At 42.7% G+C, this 15,734-nt stretch overlaps 1 protein-coding gene across 2 annotated transcripts in view; it reads left to right on the top strand.

The window, feature by feature from the left end:
• The window catches only part of nek7 (NIMA-related kinase 7), a 63,021-nt gene that overhangs the window by 4,892 nt on the left and 42,395 nt on the right, over positions 1 to 15,734 (top strand). The window lies entirely within an intron of this gene.

Genomic DNA, 15,734 nt, shown 5'->3' with positions numbered 1-15,734 from the left:
AGGGCTGTTGGATATAACGATATAGATCGGATGACGATATGAAAACGTCTGTCATTTGTTTCGTGGTGTCGCAAAATAAACTGTTTACGTCAATAATTTTTCATCGTTTTGATGGTCACCGTAGAATTTCTCTCTTGTATTTAACATAACCACACTACGGACGGACAAGGATATGTTTTATGCGTTGTTGTTAGCAACAACGACGGTAACACCATCGCGTGTCCGCTTGTTTATTTTCCACATAAACCTTTCACAATAAAGCTCAAGATCCTGTTGAGATTTTTCAAAATAAACGGAGTCACATGAAATAGTATGCAGAGTGTTTATGTATGAGAAACAAAAAAACAGCCGTCAGGTGCAAAAAAAAAAACCTTAGAAGAGGCTTTTCCCTGCAGCACGTCCTGTAATAAATACTCAGAAAGAAAATTGCAGCCGTTTCAACTTATGTAACACTGGACTCCAGGTAACGACGCCCAGCTGAAAACACTTCACGCAAGTCGAGTTGTTAGAGTTTGACAGAATTTACAGAAAATGTAAAATATTTGCGATTATATATCGTTGTTGGGACGATAAATGTCTGATATGAGATTTTGGTCATATCGCACAGCCCTATTTTAGAAATGTGTCACTTGTATTTCTAATGAGCCGAGTTGTATACAAACTTCTATAAAGCTGTTATATTATTTACAACTTGTAACGTAATGTATGCTTATTTTATCATGGTCAGGTGGTACATGTTGAAAATACAGACTTGTAATAATTAGGTGTAGATAAATATAGGTAGGTGACATAAATCACTTGGGTCGTAGCTAAAATGAAGAAAGGGTAAAACCATACTCTTTTATTTGAATCCGTTTCACGACGCTTCATTTACATGTGGGAGACATCTTTCTTCTGCCCCTCCTCCCCCCCTCTGTGTTTGTACCCTGACTCACTGCAGTCCTCTGTGGTCTCCCTGGTCTCTCGGTTTGGCTCGGGGCTTAGAGGCTGTGGTCAGTGCCTGAGGGCATCGAGAAGGAAGAGGAGTCGTAATGAAAAGGTCCTCTTAACTCCTGCTGCCAAAACTGCCCTCAATCCCCTTTGTCTCACTCTTTTTCCACTTCCACATCACCCATTTCTTCGATTTGTCCCATATTACTGCTTCTCATTTCAGACGCTCTCCCTGACCTTGGCCTCTGTGACTCCTAAGCCTCTTCCGTTAATCCTCATCAAGTTGCGGGCGTCCGAACATGTTGGTTTGATGGCTTTTCATAGTATTTACTCTGAGCCTGTTGCTAGTTATTATTTTAATAACACCATTTGAGAGGATTTGTTATCCATGCATTTATCACATGAGTCTCTCACAGTGAGGAGAGACTCATGTGATAAATGCATGGATAACAAATCATAGCTTAATATTAGGGGTGCAACGATACACAAAATTCATGGTTCGATATTTTTTCAATACAAAAAAATGTTCATGCCTTTCTTAATATGTAATTTATTAAAATTATAAATATATATTTTAACTCAAAAGTACAGTTTTTAAATTTAATGTTGCTGAAACAACAAAATAATAATAAAAAATAAATCTATCTGATTGAGGAATCCCTCATCTTTGGAAAAGAGAGTTTATTACAGAGAAATGGCTCTTTCAAAATAAAAGCTATACTATACGCTTCTTCTGGGCTATATTCTCAGCAGCATATTAAACATATCAGGTCCCCATAAGGAGAATCCTGTGCTAACGGCTGTCTAAATGACTCGGGTAAAGTTTGTAGCATGCGTGCTTGTTGTTTTTGTCTTTGCACTAGGATGATGTCGGAGTAAATGTGCAGTCATATTCGTTGTGTTCCCACTAGTGCTGTCAGCGTTAATCTGAAATGACGTTAACGCCACAACACGGCAAATCTCCGTTAACGAGCTACCGCGGATCGCCCCGTGCGTGGGGCTGGACGGCCAACACGTTAACGAGCTAACTGCGCTAACACACTAGTTCCCACCCATGTAATTGAGCATTGCATGGCACATCCAACATACTGTTTTACTTTTGTCCATCAGGGTCATGCTTCACATAAAGACCAAAATAGTTCCAAAGGCCAGATCTGAATGAGGGTGGGGGAGGTTCAATTTGCCATGTTGCAAAGAGCTTAGCTTCTGTCTTGCTAGCTTGCGCTGCGCTCAGTGGATCTGCGCTCGACAGTGCAGCCTAGGCGGAGTAGTCGAACGCAGATCCACTGAGCTCTCAACACAGACAGCATCGTCAGAAGAAAAGTTGATAAAATAAATAAAAAATTTGTATTGTTCATACATATGCGTACCGAACCGAAAGCACTGTATCGAACGGTTCAATACCGATACGAGTATCGTTGCACCCCTACTTAATACTGGTGTTCGGTTGGTCAAAGTCAAGGTAATTTTTTTATAAAGGAGCAGTTTTGTGGCTTCAGTGAGATTAATCTGGGCAGAGTGAGACCGTGAGACAAAGTCTGGAAGTGAGTTTTTGCGCCAAGACAGTTTATTTTCTTGCTCAAAGAGTTTTTATGGCATGCTTCAAAACAACTGTGGCTTTGAGTTTGTTGAGCAACTCGAGATACAGGAAAGATACAAAGTTACAATGTTTGACGTGCCCCTGTGTAGCGGCGTGCTGTCAGACGTGTGCCATGTTGACAAATGTTAGCGGGTCTGACTTGGTGCAGACAATCGACTCAGGCGCACATTCAGACATGATCGGTCTGAGTGCATGCACACACAGAGACCCTGCTCTTAATGACGGCGAGAAGTACACATTTAAAAGCATGGTGGTTTCACTTCATGAGGGTTGTTAAACCACAACAAGTCCTATCTGTTTATCTTCCCCTCAAAAAGCAGGCATGTCTGAGTAAAGCTAACCTCTATCAGGATGTTGTCACTTTAACAGACTGATTAAGCCAGCAGTGCTACACATCTTAACTGGAAATGTCTCAACTCTGTCCTCTTGTTCTTGCTTTACCTCTCCTGGGAGTCCTTTCTACCTGGGGCCTCGCCTCAGTCTCCTCCTTCCTGCCCTGTCTGGCCCACAGTCTAGGAGGCTCGCAGCCTGAGAGGCTCGCAGCCTGACTCCCCCAGAGCAGCAGGAAGCTGTAGCAGCAGGAGTTAGGCCTGCGTGGCACTGCCGGCTGGCTCTGTCAGAAGTCCTGCCAAGTCAAGGATGAGAGACCTTTGCCAGTGTGGTATTGGGGCATCAAATAAAATATTTTACAGATGTCTGATGGCAGACGTCGGGAGACAGCAGAGGCTTACTCGGGCCTAGAGTACGGGGTCTTTAAAGTACAAATGATGAGTGTTAATGTATATGTGTTTAGTATTTATGATAAAGAATATGTGTTTACTTATAAATGAAGGAAAAGGTTGAATAAAGTGGTCCCTGTAGGCCGAGGCTATCAGGAAGTAGGCGTGTGGCAGGAGGAGGGAGGTAACGTGATCTGATTTTTGGTTTGGCTGCAAACAGAGTGATTGATTTGGTTTGGTTATGTTTGAAGAAGAGGAGAATCCGATGCTGCTGAACTGTGAGTGCTTGGCTGGGTTCCCAAGCAGTTCTGGCTTGACAGTTTAACAGTGAATATTTAACATTGCACCACACTGCGAGGCTTGGCTGTAAACAGCAGCCAGCAAGCAGCAAAGCAGGAAAAGCTTGCGTGACGCTGGGCCTTGGTTGTGAAGCCCACCTTAAAACAACACACAAGCAGAAAGCTCATCTTGAAGTTGTGATTTTAGAAAAAGGCAGATGGCATGGGCTGGTGGTGTCAAACTGTAAAAAAACCCCACCAGGATACCCTGATGAAAGCAGCTCCCGCGTGCTTTGAACAGCGAGTCTGTCATGGTTGGTGTCTGCTGTGTGGCTCCAGGTCAAACTGTGATACGCAACTCCTGGAATTTGCGCTTTTTAAGTTTTTTTATGTTCAAATCATCTGAGGGAGAAAAAAAAACAGGTGGGAAAAACAGGAAGTCTCATTAATATTAATATTGTAATGTGTGAAAGAAAGAGGCAGGAAAGACCTATCTGATTTAGCTGCTTTCAACCCCTGTTGGGGATCTTCTCTCTTTCCATCTCTCCTTTTTTTCCCCTTTTGCTTCAGTCTTTCTATGCAAATATCGGTAACTGACATTTTCATTTTCGGAATATTGTCAACTCTATTCTGGTATAAATAAACCTGACTTTGGTAAAGTATCAGATATACTACATGCAAAAGAGTGAAAGATTGTGCCAGGTCTGCTAAACACCTACGCAATTTATACTTTTAACTTGCTAACAAAGCTTGATTGCATTAGCAGCCCAGATGTCGCACCCATCTTTTATCTACTGTATTTTTCGGACCATAAGGTGCATTAAGCTAACCTGGTATTGTGGATGGATTATCTCAGTTGTTCTCCTGACTGAAGTTTGGTCCGTTTACAGCATCCTGCCATGCGATTGCATTTGTCTCTAACCATCAGGAACCTTCACGTTAACTTTTATCGAGTGGAAAAAAGTTAGTGTTCATCCGGGTCGAGGTCAGTAAGCACAACCAGAATTCATACATAAGGCACACTGTCGATTTTTGAGAAAATTAAAGGTTTTTCAGTGCGCCTTATAGTAGGGCTGTTCGATATAACGATATATATCGGATGACGATATAAAAAAAACATCTATCGTTTCATTTTACTCTATCGTTTGTTTCGTGGTGTCGCAAAATAAACTGTTTATGGCAATATTTTTTTATGGTTTTGATGGTCACTGTAGCGGTTATATTAATTCATTAAAGTTCTCTCTTTCTCTTATATTTAATATCACCACACTACGGACGGACAAGCGCCTGTTTTTATGCGTTGTCATTAGCAACAACGACGGTAAAAGCATCCACATAAACCTTTCACAATAAAGCTCAAGATCCTGATCCAATCTAATGTTAAAGTGACCAGAGTGATGTCTGAAAGACCTCCAGACCTGGAGCTGTATGCCTGTGGTTGTGTTTGTGCAGTTAACATACATGAATGAAAGCACTCACAGTAAATTTGATAATAATTTGAAATGTTAGAATAAAGTGACCTTTGTCAGCCTTTGTGTAACTGTCATCCTGGACAGGACCACGAGGTGATGCTCATCAAATAATCCCAGAATACGCACATGCGCTCAGTTTTAGAAATGTTAAAGATCACATTACATATATTTATGTTGCAGTGTGATGGGACACAGCTCTACTGGCTAGTAATTAATGTTGAGTGGAATCCCAAACAATTCTTATAAATGAAACACAACAACAGGAATTCCTAATTTAATCTCCACACAGTGGTATCGTGTGCAACAGTTCATAACTCCTGCATGTGACGCTCGGTGTGAAAAGTAATCGGGTACATTTGTTGCATGAAGATGAGTCGAGGGCATTTTGATTCAGCTGTCATTCTGTTAAGCTCCGCTTGGCTTTGATTTCTAGAAATGAGGCTGATTTGTGGAGTTTTACAGATGCTGGGTAAATATAGGGCACAGTCCAGCCTCCGTGTGAGGGATGGTGGAACAGGTCTGACATCTCTCATGAACTGAAAAGGGAAATCCCTTCAGGCACAGACTAGAGAGGAGGCATAAGGGAGGAGGGCGAGAACGGAGAGAGGTGCGACCCCTTAGGGGTAACGGTATTCTCCGATCGTCAGATCCTTACACATACTCACATACAGCGATGCTCTGTCGGCGTGCCAGGTAATGCGCTCATGCAAAGAAGGACGAGTGCCTGAGGAATAAAAATAAACATTGAAATGTTTGTGTGTGTAGTTATGCTTCTGTGCATGTTTTATTCTCATGTGCAAGTTTATGTTTTTATATGATATCGGGACCAAAATTGGGAGTTTTTGCCAACTACAGTCGGTGTACTGCAGCCTGCTCACAACATGGGTCAAATGGCGTTACCAGGCTTGTTTTACTTGATTGCATTGCTGCATTAAAAAAGGACAGAACATACTGTACATGTCTTCCCTGAAATACTTGCATGTAATGGAGAAGTTGTGAGGAGAGAAATGAAACAGGGCTCGCAAAATCGCTAGCCGGACGTCCCGGGGCTAGCGATATCTCCGGTCGGGCGACCAAAATCTATCTCAGCCCAGCCCGTCGGGCTATATGGTGGCCCGAGGGGCAGGGATGAGATAGATTTAAACTATATTTAAAACCTATATTTAAAACCTAGGTCAATGGTGAATGGCTGGTGAAGCAACAGAGCAGTATTTGACCTCTGATTGAGGAGCAGCGCTCTGGATCTGGTTAAAGATTGCAGAAGCCACCGCAGAAGCCACAGCGGGCTGAACCGCAGCCAGACCAAGGCTTGATTTTTGTGGAGCCGTGTTTCCTTGGGCCCACTGTTACTGCGTGCTCGGTGTAGGCTTCCAGCTTCATATTCATTCTTTTTTTTCTGCGTATGTTTGCACGAGATTACGTTTATGACATTAATGTGTTGAGTGAACCACAGTTTGTTTGTGTGTCTCTTTCTTTCCTCATCGAGCGCCAGGATTGAGTAAAGGTTGTTGTGGGTTCAGGGTCTTAGATGTTTCCATTACAAACTGTGGAGAACAGATGCTGGTGCAGAGCATGGAAGAAGGCCTGGGCCCAGAAAAGTCCCAAACATGAGCTCTTAGCAGTCAGCTATGTAATGAGACATGCCTGGGAACTGCTCCTCTCACATTACTAATGATTTGGACATCTTGTGCTTGTCATTTCCTCTTAGACAAACTTCTTTGCTTACACAGGGTAACTGCATCAAACTATGCAAGTGAAAGGGAAAAAGCCTGCGTTGAGGGAATAAGAGAGGCTGCTGGTTTTTGTATGATGGGCAAAGTGGACTCCAGATGTTTTCTGCTAAAGTTTAGTTCTTAGGAAAACGATGACAGCCCCCATCTCCAGCTCACAGAGAGTCGTGGCTTGTCATCTAAGAACCAGACAGTGGCAGACTAAAAGGTAAAAATCATTTTATTATTTGGTCACATGGCTGCTCAGACACGTTAAATATGATTTAGGGCCGCTGCTCACTGATGCTGAACCGAACTGCATCTTTGTAAAATGGATTAAGGGATAGGACTGTTTCAGCTGTTTTATTGTAATTGCTAGAAGCCGAAAGTGTAATGAACATAAAGCGTGATTAACCGTCCACGTCTACTCCCGCTGCCTGAAAGAAGCTTCTTATTACGTTGCTGTTTCTCGTGTTGTGCTTGATTAAGAGCTTCGGCCAAAGGAAACACAGCTTCCGCGAGGAACACTCGACTCTGTCAAAACTAGATACTGGTATTTTATTAAAACCAGTATATTTGCCAGTTCTATTGATTGTGATCATCTTCGACTCAAAAAACAAATGAGATGGGCCTAAGCAGGGTTTAAGCTGTTTAACAAAGGAGGAGAAAATGCCTTTATTTGATAAAGTTGTGCAGTTTCCATTGGCGTGAGTTTTATTTGTTAATGCAGGCTGCACTAAAAGGAACTGATAAACACATAATCCTGAGTAATTGGTCCCATCGATTCTTATTTAGCACATAGCAGTAGTTAGCACGGTATTCCCTTGTTTAATTTTTATTTTTTTAAATGTGAAAGTCCCTCGTTTGCCCCCGTTGTGTTTTCATTTCTTTATTTTTTAATGTTGGCCCCGTGGTCTCGCAGACAAACACAGCCACAGCCCCGTGGAACAGAATGTCGCATCCAATATCCTGGTGCCAGAGGTGATGCAGCTAATTTGGTGGTCAGTCAGTGACATGGCTAACAAACAAAGCCCTCGTTGGTCCTGGAGGGCAGGAAGCTCTGCTCGGCTGCGCAATGCTCTGTTCTTCATTGTGAAAGACCAGGAGTTGTTGCCACAAGGGACTAATGCAGCCTAAAGCCTTGGGATCTTCACCTTACTGCGGTCTGCAACTCTGGGTGTGGATATTTTGGTGCACATGAAGTGAGGGTGTGCTTTTAAAAACAGTAACGGCGACAAAGACAAATCTGTCCTCCATCCATTGTTTCATGGATTAAATGCTTTTTGCATTTCTAATAATATACATGTGAGATCTCTGAGATTATGGAGTCAGGCTTGATATGCAAATTTAAAAAGTTAATGGGTATTCAGATTAGTCAGTGTCGCTTATAAAAACAAATCTTGATGTTGTGTTACATAAGTTTTGATACGTGCACAGCCCCGCCCCCTGCGGTGACCCAAGTCACATGTTAACCTGCTGTGTAAATCACACGAATGGAAACTAAACTGTGAGACATTTTATTTAGACATTTATTTCTGACTCCTTTGAGGAAACACGGTCATTTTACTTTCCTCTGGTCACTCTGTGAGACTTTTGCATTTTAGTTCAGATCCAGAGTCACACAGTAACTCAGCAGTCGAGGCGACGTTAAAAAACACGGCGTAACTTCCTGGTGGTAAAGAGCCGCGTTCTAAAATATGCGTGCTCTCAAACGGATAACGATTTCTATTGGCTCCGATCCGGCTACGTGAGTGTTTTTAACTTTAAACGGTACTCAAAAAGTTATAATTCTCCAATTGTTTACCAGTTACACTTGGAAATATACCCATAATTAGACCGTTGTTGATGCAGTGATACGAGGGGAAACGCAGTCTGAAGATAGACAAACCAGTCTAAATGAAATCTCTTGATTTCCTTTCACACGTTATGCATTCAGTTTCTAAGTGATTTTAACTGAGGTGTGATGGTGGTGCAGCGTTTTGAAAGGCTGTGAATGTAGTGAGCGTGCGCCTAAACCCCCAGGGTCCCCTGTGCTGAACGCCTGGGGGGTTCTCTCCTTCACACAGCCTGCTCCCTGACACACTGAGCTGGTTCTGAGGGATCACACAGCTGTCTTAAATGCAGCTCTGTTTTTGCATACTTTGCCCACACGGTTTTGTCTTTCTTTACACAGTCAGCAATTTGTCAATATACCTTGTTTATTCTCAGTGATTGACAGTACGAATTGGTTTTACTTTAGCATGGGGGGGGGCAGTTTCTTTTTCTGTTGGTAGCATGAATGTCTGTCATTCTCCTTTTATCATTGAAATTGGAGTTTATCTTTTACAAGCCTGAGTGGAATGTATTTGTTTTTCAAGTGATTATTAGCATCCTCCTCGGCTGCCGTCTCCGGCTGATGAAATGAGCACATCAAACGGTGCTCTGTGCTAACGAAGCCGTGCAGGCTGGATGGCTGGCTGCCTCCTGCCTCTTACTGTAAGGCACCTGCTGAAGTGACAGACTGGCAACAAAGGGTCCCTCGCCGTCAGTACCGCTGTAGAGTGGGTAGGACAATGGAGCAGAGAGGTGGCCTGGGCTTTTAGCCGCGTGCCAACTCGTGTCCAAAGCACACAGGAGCGACGGAGCACGAAGGGGAGGAGGTGGGGAGGAGGAGAAGAGCAAGGGACATGGATAAAGAGGAGGAGAGTGGCTGACACCTGCTTGTGCTTGAGCTCTTTCCTCAATGGTGAACATCTTTAGACAGTGGTGGAAAATGAAAACGAGATGCGCGGGTATACAAACGCACAGGTGTGCGTGCGCTGGGAGACGCACAAACAAACAGGAAGACGGAGGAGAGTCCCGCGTCGTTAATGGGATTACTGGGTCATGGAGGTGGGATGAAAGTGTGTTATGTAGAGGCTGCAGTAGGTGGATTGTACGTGTAAAGCAGAGCGCTGGATCGTGGGGAAATAAATCAGATTAGGCCTCACATGAAGCGCGGCTAACCGTGCTGTGCTCTTTACTTCTGCAGTGAAATAATCATGAGGCTATAAAAATCTGAAGGTGAAAAATGTAAAGCGTGACTATAAATAGTCAGCAAGCCACATTATGGATCGCCGGCCTTTGTAGCGTCTCGGTGGACCAACGCGCAGTTCTTTGTCTTAATTTCCTTTTTTAAATATTATTTTTCTGTCCTCGCTCCACCAGTAAGAGGGTGGAGGTTTGTAACAGCATCACAAGCATTACAAGCACACATTTCTACGTATAAAAAATGAGGATTATTATTATTATTATGGTTGTTATTTATTTATTTTTTCCATCGATGGCTCGTAGATGTGAAACGGAGCTTAAACCTCTGCTTGTTCTTGAACAGCGAGTCCTGTCTGGTGTCGGTGTTGTTGTTTGGGTCTGTTGCCTGACTGACTTCATGCTTTTGTCACCAGATATGAGGAAATGGAAATTTCTAGATAGAGGGAGCATGTAATCTGTTTGGCTGCCTTTTTTCCACAGTTTTCCTTTTATCACACTGTTGATTTTTTCAGGACAATCTAATGTCCTAACTTCCTTTTTTTATTCCATCGAGTCTTGGACTGTCTTGCTCGAAGACCTCAAAGCCCGGCTCACACGCTGAGGTATAATTGGTCTTCTACCCCTCTCTGTCTGTCTCTCAGCTCACGGTCCAATGAACACGAGTGCCTGCACATTTGTGCTAATGATTTTGAATAGTGATTAAAATGAATTGGAAAGTGTGCTGCTTCTGTAGTATCTGGACCCCTCCATCATTAGTGGCTCTCTTCCTCTTCTCCTCTTTCTGTGTCATCACTGTTAGTGTAGCAGGGGTTGTGAGAAGAGGCCCGGGGTGGGCTTTCATGAGCGCAGACTCAAAGGTTTCTCCATTTCTTGTAATCATGGACACCACTCTTCCAGCACTTTCGCTGTCGTCTTCTGGCTCCTCAAAGATGCCTTTGATTCTCTCACATCGTGCACTCGGGCCGGATAGTGTCACGTTATATTTTTCCTCTTTACCCCCCCCAATCGCTTTCCTCTTCTCCTTAAACCCGAGGTCATCGGTTTGCGTTCGTATTTATTGTCCTGGGATGGAGAGCTGATTGTGCACTCTGCTCTTTGAGACTGCTAAATTTCAGGACCCTTCCCCTTCACTTTTTCCTTCATCCCTCCTCCATCCCAGTTTGCCTTGATCCACCTTTTTATAATCATCTCCCTCCCTTTAGCTCTCTTTGTTTTCGCTGTTCTCCTGTTTTAAATGATTTATGCAGAAAGGAGGAAATGAGGATTAAAGAGGAGCTGAAGCCAGTGCCAGTGTCTGTGGCACACACCGACTCTTTCAGGACCACGAGCACATCAGGGCTAACAAGCTGCTTTTTTCTGTCTGCTGGCAGTTTTCATAGTTTTGCATCTGTCCCTCTCTTTCCTGCACAATCCCGGCTTTATCCCTACTCAGTTTTCCAACTTACACTCAGCTTCTTCCCATTTGAATGAAGATGTGCTTTTTCTTATCAAGGTTGGGAAAGTTGTTGTCAACTACTGTATGTTACAGAAGTTTTCTCTCAGCCTTTTGGTAAAAGGTTTACATGGTTCACTGTTCAAACAGGAACTTCTTTTTGCAGTTTTGCACAATTCTTCGAGACGATCAAACTAGGGCTGAGCGATATGGCCTAAAACCCATATTGTGGTATAATTTGAAGCATGTGCAGTAACGATATGCATCGCAATATATTCTTTTCTTCTGTATATACATGCAAAATGACTGAGCAGTATAGCATGCCATTTTAAGAACATTTACTGTGCAAAACTTTTCTTAAAAATTTGTAAAATTACAAAACTTTTCAAATAATTTTTAAGCTGTAACAGATCTTTTTTCCAAACAATGTAACACAAAATTCTTAAATACCAAATAAAAATGAAGATAAATGTGCAAACATGTGGCGGTCCAAGGCCTGCCCTGACTAGTATGACGTGTCTGCTTCAGAGCAGCTATTCCTTTTGTTTGTCATGGAAACTGCATTGTCTGCATATCTGCTGAGAGTGGACACAAAGTGCTCTGCATGCACATGACTTACAACAACACAATCACTCTTTAAGTATAAGCAGTAATCTAATGTTAACAGCAGGTATTGTAGCCTCATTCCATCATCAGTGAACTGTGTTCGTAGACAGGTTAAAAGTAGGCTGGGGCAGATCTCTGCCCCCTCTGAGCTTCCATACTGACCATTCTTCAAGCTCCAAAATTCAGCCATGTTCGTTTACACAAAGAGTCCAAAGCTTTAAAAAACTGAGTGGATTCATTGTTTTTCTCCTGAAATGAACGCCCTTCTTCTTGGAGCTGTGTTGATGCCACCAGGTCAATCCATGACTGATAGTGTTCCCGTTTGTCTGCTTGTTTATTTGCTTCTTCTTTCTTTGTCCTGTACAGGTGTGTGTTACTGCACTGCCAACGTGTTTGGGATCATTGTCATGCTGAAGCCTTCCCAATTAAACACCTGCCAGATGGCATTGCATGGTGGATCAAAATTTCCACCATATAATCCCATCTGGTACTTTCTGCGTTGATAATTCCATAAATTTTTGACAAGATCCCAACACCACTGGCTGAAATCCTGATTTTCAGTCCAGTTCTTCTGTAATTTAGCAAAGCTTTGCCCTTTTTTCTTGTTTCCTTTCCTTAAGAATGGCTTCATGACAGCCGCCTTTCCACTGAAACCTCGCTAATGAGTGAAAATTTGTTAAAAACCAGCCAGAGGACGGAGAAAAACTTTGAAAGATATTTAGAAATCTATTGCTCAAGACAAGCGTAGGAATGAAAGAAGCTAAATATAAGGAAACGAGGCGTGGCTCAAGACTATTTCACAGCAGTGTAAAAGCAGGAAACAGGGCTAAAAATGCAAAAAACAAAAACAAGATTTGAGATGGGAATAAAAAAAAAAGGCAAATTAACAAATCTGTTGTGTGCTGGAAGTGTGAGAACAAATAAAACTGTTCAGTCCGCCTCGCTCGGTTTTTCTCCTCTTTCATATAATTACCTCGGTGTGATGGGCCCACTGTGAGAATGCTGGGCTGGAGTCTCACATTAGATGGAACGCAGTCAGAAAACAGTGTTTGTTTTCATTGAGTGGTTGGTGGTCTGCACGGAGACGGTGTTTTCAGTTTCCTCTGAAAACACCGTCGGTCTTTCGGATGGACTCACGGCGTCTCGGAAACAACATGTTCATTTACATTTCATAGACGATCTATAGTGGTGAAAATGTTTGTGCAGAAATAATTGTAATAAAGTCAGCCTGACAGAATATCAGTGTAAAAGGAAGATCTGTGAAAAATAAGGAAACGATAATAAAAGTAAAATTCTCATTCCAGGCAAACGCCAGTCGTATGTGTGTCTACATATTTAGCATAAAATGGCTCTGCTTGTCTGTCCTGTTGTGTATTTGCAGCTGTCTCTCACCAAAGGTCCAAATGTGACTCTGACATCTATGAATAGGTAGAGGATTTAGCTTTTAGCTGTTACCAGAAAGGCAGCCACCATTTCTCACCCGCATGACAGAAATGCAAGCAAGAGTGGCACATTGAGCTTCCATGTGTTTTGAAAGTCAGGAATTCCTGTCTGTGGCGAGCAACCTTTCGGGGATATCGAGACAGCGAGAGGAACAGTTAAGAGGAATGTGCGATGAAAGGTCAGCGTGATGAAGCCGGTTGTGTTTTTGCGCAGTCACTGCGACGGTTTGCGTATTTTCCCCTGTTTACGCCTCCTGATCGAGTTAGATTTGTTAATTGTGTTGTTTCCTTGTGTGTGTTAATCTAACGTGGCAGTCTTAATTGATCTTGTTAACGTGGGATGTAGGAGGCGAAAGAACGTCCTCTGATGCCCTGCGGTTATTTTGACACTCAGGCGGTTAGAAACACAAGATGGTTAGGGAGCGAAGGAAGGGTGCCAGCCTCAATCTAACACAGCGCGGGGCTGAAGTGCAAAGAATCACGGCAACAGCCGCGAAGGCCAGCTGGGCGGGTGACTCGAAAGTCCACTGTGACCGCGAAATCCAAATGTCACGACACGCAGCTCGTTCAAACTAAGAGGCCGACTTCACCTGGTATTAAAATATCCTGTAATAGATAAAAGCTCTTGAGTGATGATGTACTGATACTGATTTTAAAGTGTGGGTGATAGATGCACAGATCAACAGCCTTTCAGGAACTCTTCACACTACGAACATTTTGCTTGTGCAAAATTACTATGGCACAACCGTTGGATATTGATATTGGTATTTGTTCTGGGTCAATATTCTGATACCAATCAAAAAGAGCAACATATGATGTAGGGCTGATGTACCGGTGCGGCCTGAGGCTCTGTCCAGATGTTCATGGGTATCTGAGTAAATGTAGCCTTTTCTCTGCTTTGTTAACGCTCTGTTAGGACCTCCAGGGTGATTTTCACCTCCTTTTGACTTTTCAAACGACCTTGAGTGCGTCTGTCTGTTTAACTTATTGGTGCTGCACGTTTGTGGCTTGAAATGTTGATGGTCAAACAGTCAAACAACCTTTGCAGGTGTTTATAAAAACCACCACAGCTGGTTGTTTTCAAAAATACTTTTTCTCCAGCAGGTTTATTAATGAGTCAGGATCATTTAGCGTTTAACGCTGTCCTGCATTTAAAAATGTCAACCTTATTAATAAATGATCCATTACATAAGTGAAGAGAGTCGTATTGCCAGCATAGCCGATGTAAATCCATTGGAAACGGGGTTGAGTAAATAATTTTGCGATCTTCCAAACTTACACGAACATCAAGAAAAAGCTAATCTGTGATTTTAGCACAGCAGTAATTGCAAATGATGTGTTTGCTCAAAGTGCATAGACACACATCATAAAAATATTAAACTGCCCAAAGAATCTGTGTGTCAACCTATTAATCAGTTATATGGTTAGATAGCTATATAATTGCTCGATTGATCAGATGATTGATTGATATACACACAGAGACTGCTTTTCAGTGTTATTCTCATCTACATTACACCGGCACATTTTAATTGGCCCAGGGAGGCTCAATGCAACAGAGACAAGAGACTGTGACCAATACACGAGTGACACACCAACAGATCTGCAAACCGGCTTTGGAGGAAAAACATGCAAATGGCCCACTGTGAAGTGTGCTTTCTTTCCCTCCTGTGTGGAACTTTTCTTTTTACGTGTGTGTGTGTGTGTGTGTGTGTGTGTGTGTGTGTGTGTATGTGTGTGTGTGTGTTCGCTTGAGTGCTATTCCTGTGAATAAGTCCCTAAGAAGACAAAACCATGGTTGAGTTGTAATTCCTGGTATTTCTTTTATCCTCTGTTCCTAATCATTAGTCATTTGCTTCCTATCAACGAGCAGTCTGCGTGTGTGTACACGTGTGTGTGCACGTGTGTGTGCACGCTTGTCCTTGGCTACGTTTTTGTGATGCTGAAAACATACAAATATCTCACCTCATGTGTTGCCTCGTGGATGGCACACGGTTTGTGTTAAACAGGCGGGTATCTCGTGTAAATCACAAGTAATTCTGTGTTAATTTAGAAACGGTGAGTGTAGACTGGAATCATAAGCTAATTTCAAGTGTGAATATAATTGTGCATCGTAATTTTTAAAGCTGTAAATTATTCATTCAGGTGATTTTTTTTTTCTATTATTGCATTGTCTGTGACGATGAGGCAAGCAACTTGTTGTGCTGCTCAGGCAAGTAGCTTCCTTCTAAGCCACATGCCAGGACGTGCAATTAAAGAAAAACATGGCATATATACATACTGCACCTCCTCACCCTGAGGTGACTTATATTTTCTCGGAAAAGAAAAAATAAAGTGGAATTGCTTAAACCAGTAACTGGTGTAACCTGCAATTCCCAGGAAAGGTTCCTTGGGAGAATGCCAAGCAGCTTTATCTCTGCCGAAGCTCGGCCACGGCGCAACTCGAGAGGGACCCAGACAAAGAGTATCATATCCAAAGACGTGACCTAGGTTTCAGCTGCTGAAACTCAACACCGGGGCAACCGTCACTCCTTAGTTTG

Source organism: Maylandia zebra, linkage group LG17 (assembly GCF_041146795.1).
Source record: "Maylandia zebra isolate NMK-2024a linkage group LG17, Mzebra_GT3a, whole genome shotgun sequence".
Taxonomy (NCBI): Eukaryota; Metazoa; Chordata; class Actinopteri; order Cichliformes; family Cichlidae; genus Maylandia; species Maylandia zebra.
This window is presented reverse-complemented; position numbering and strand designations above follow the sequence as displayed.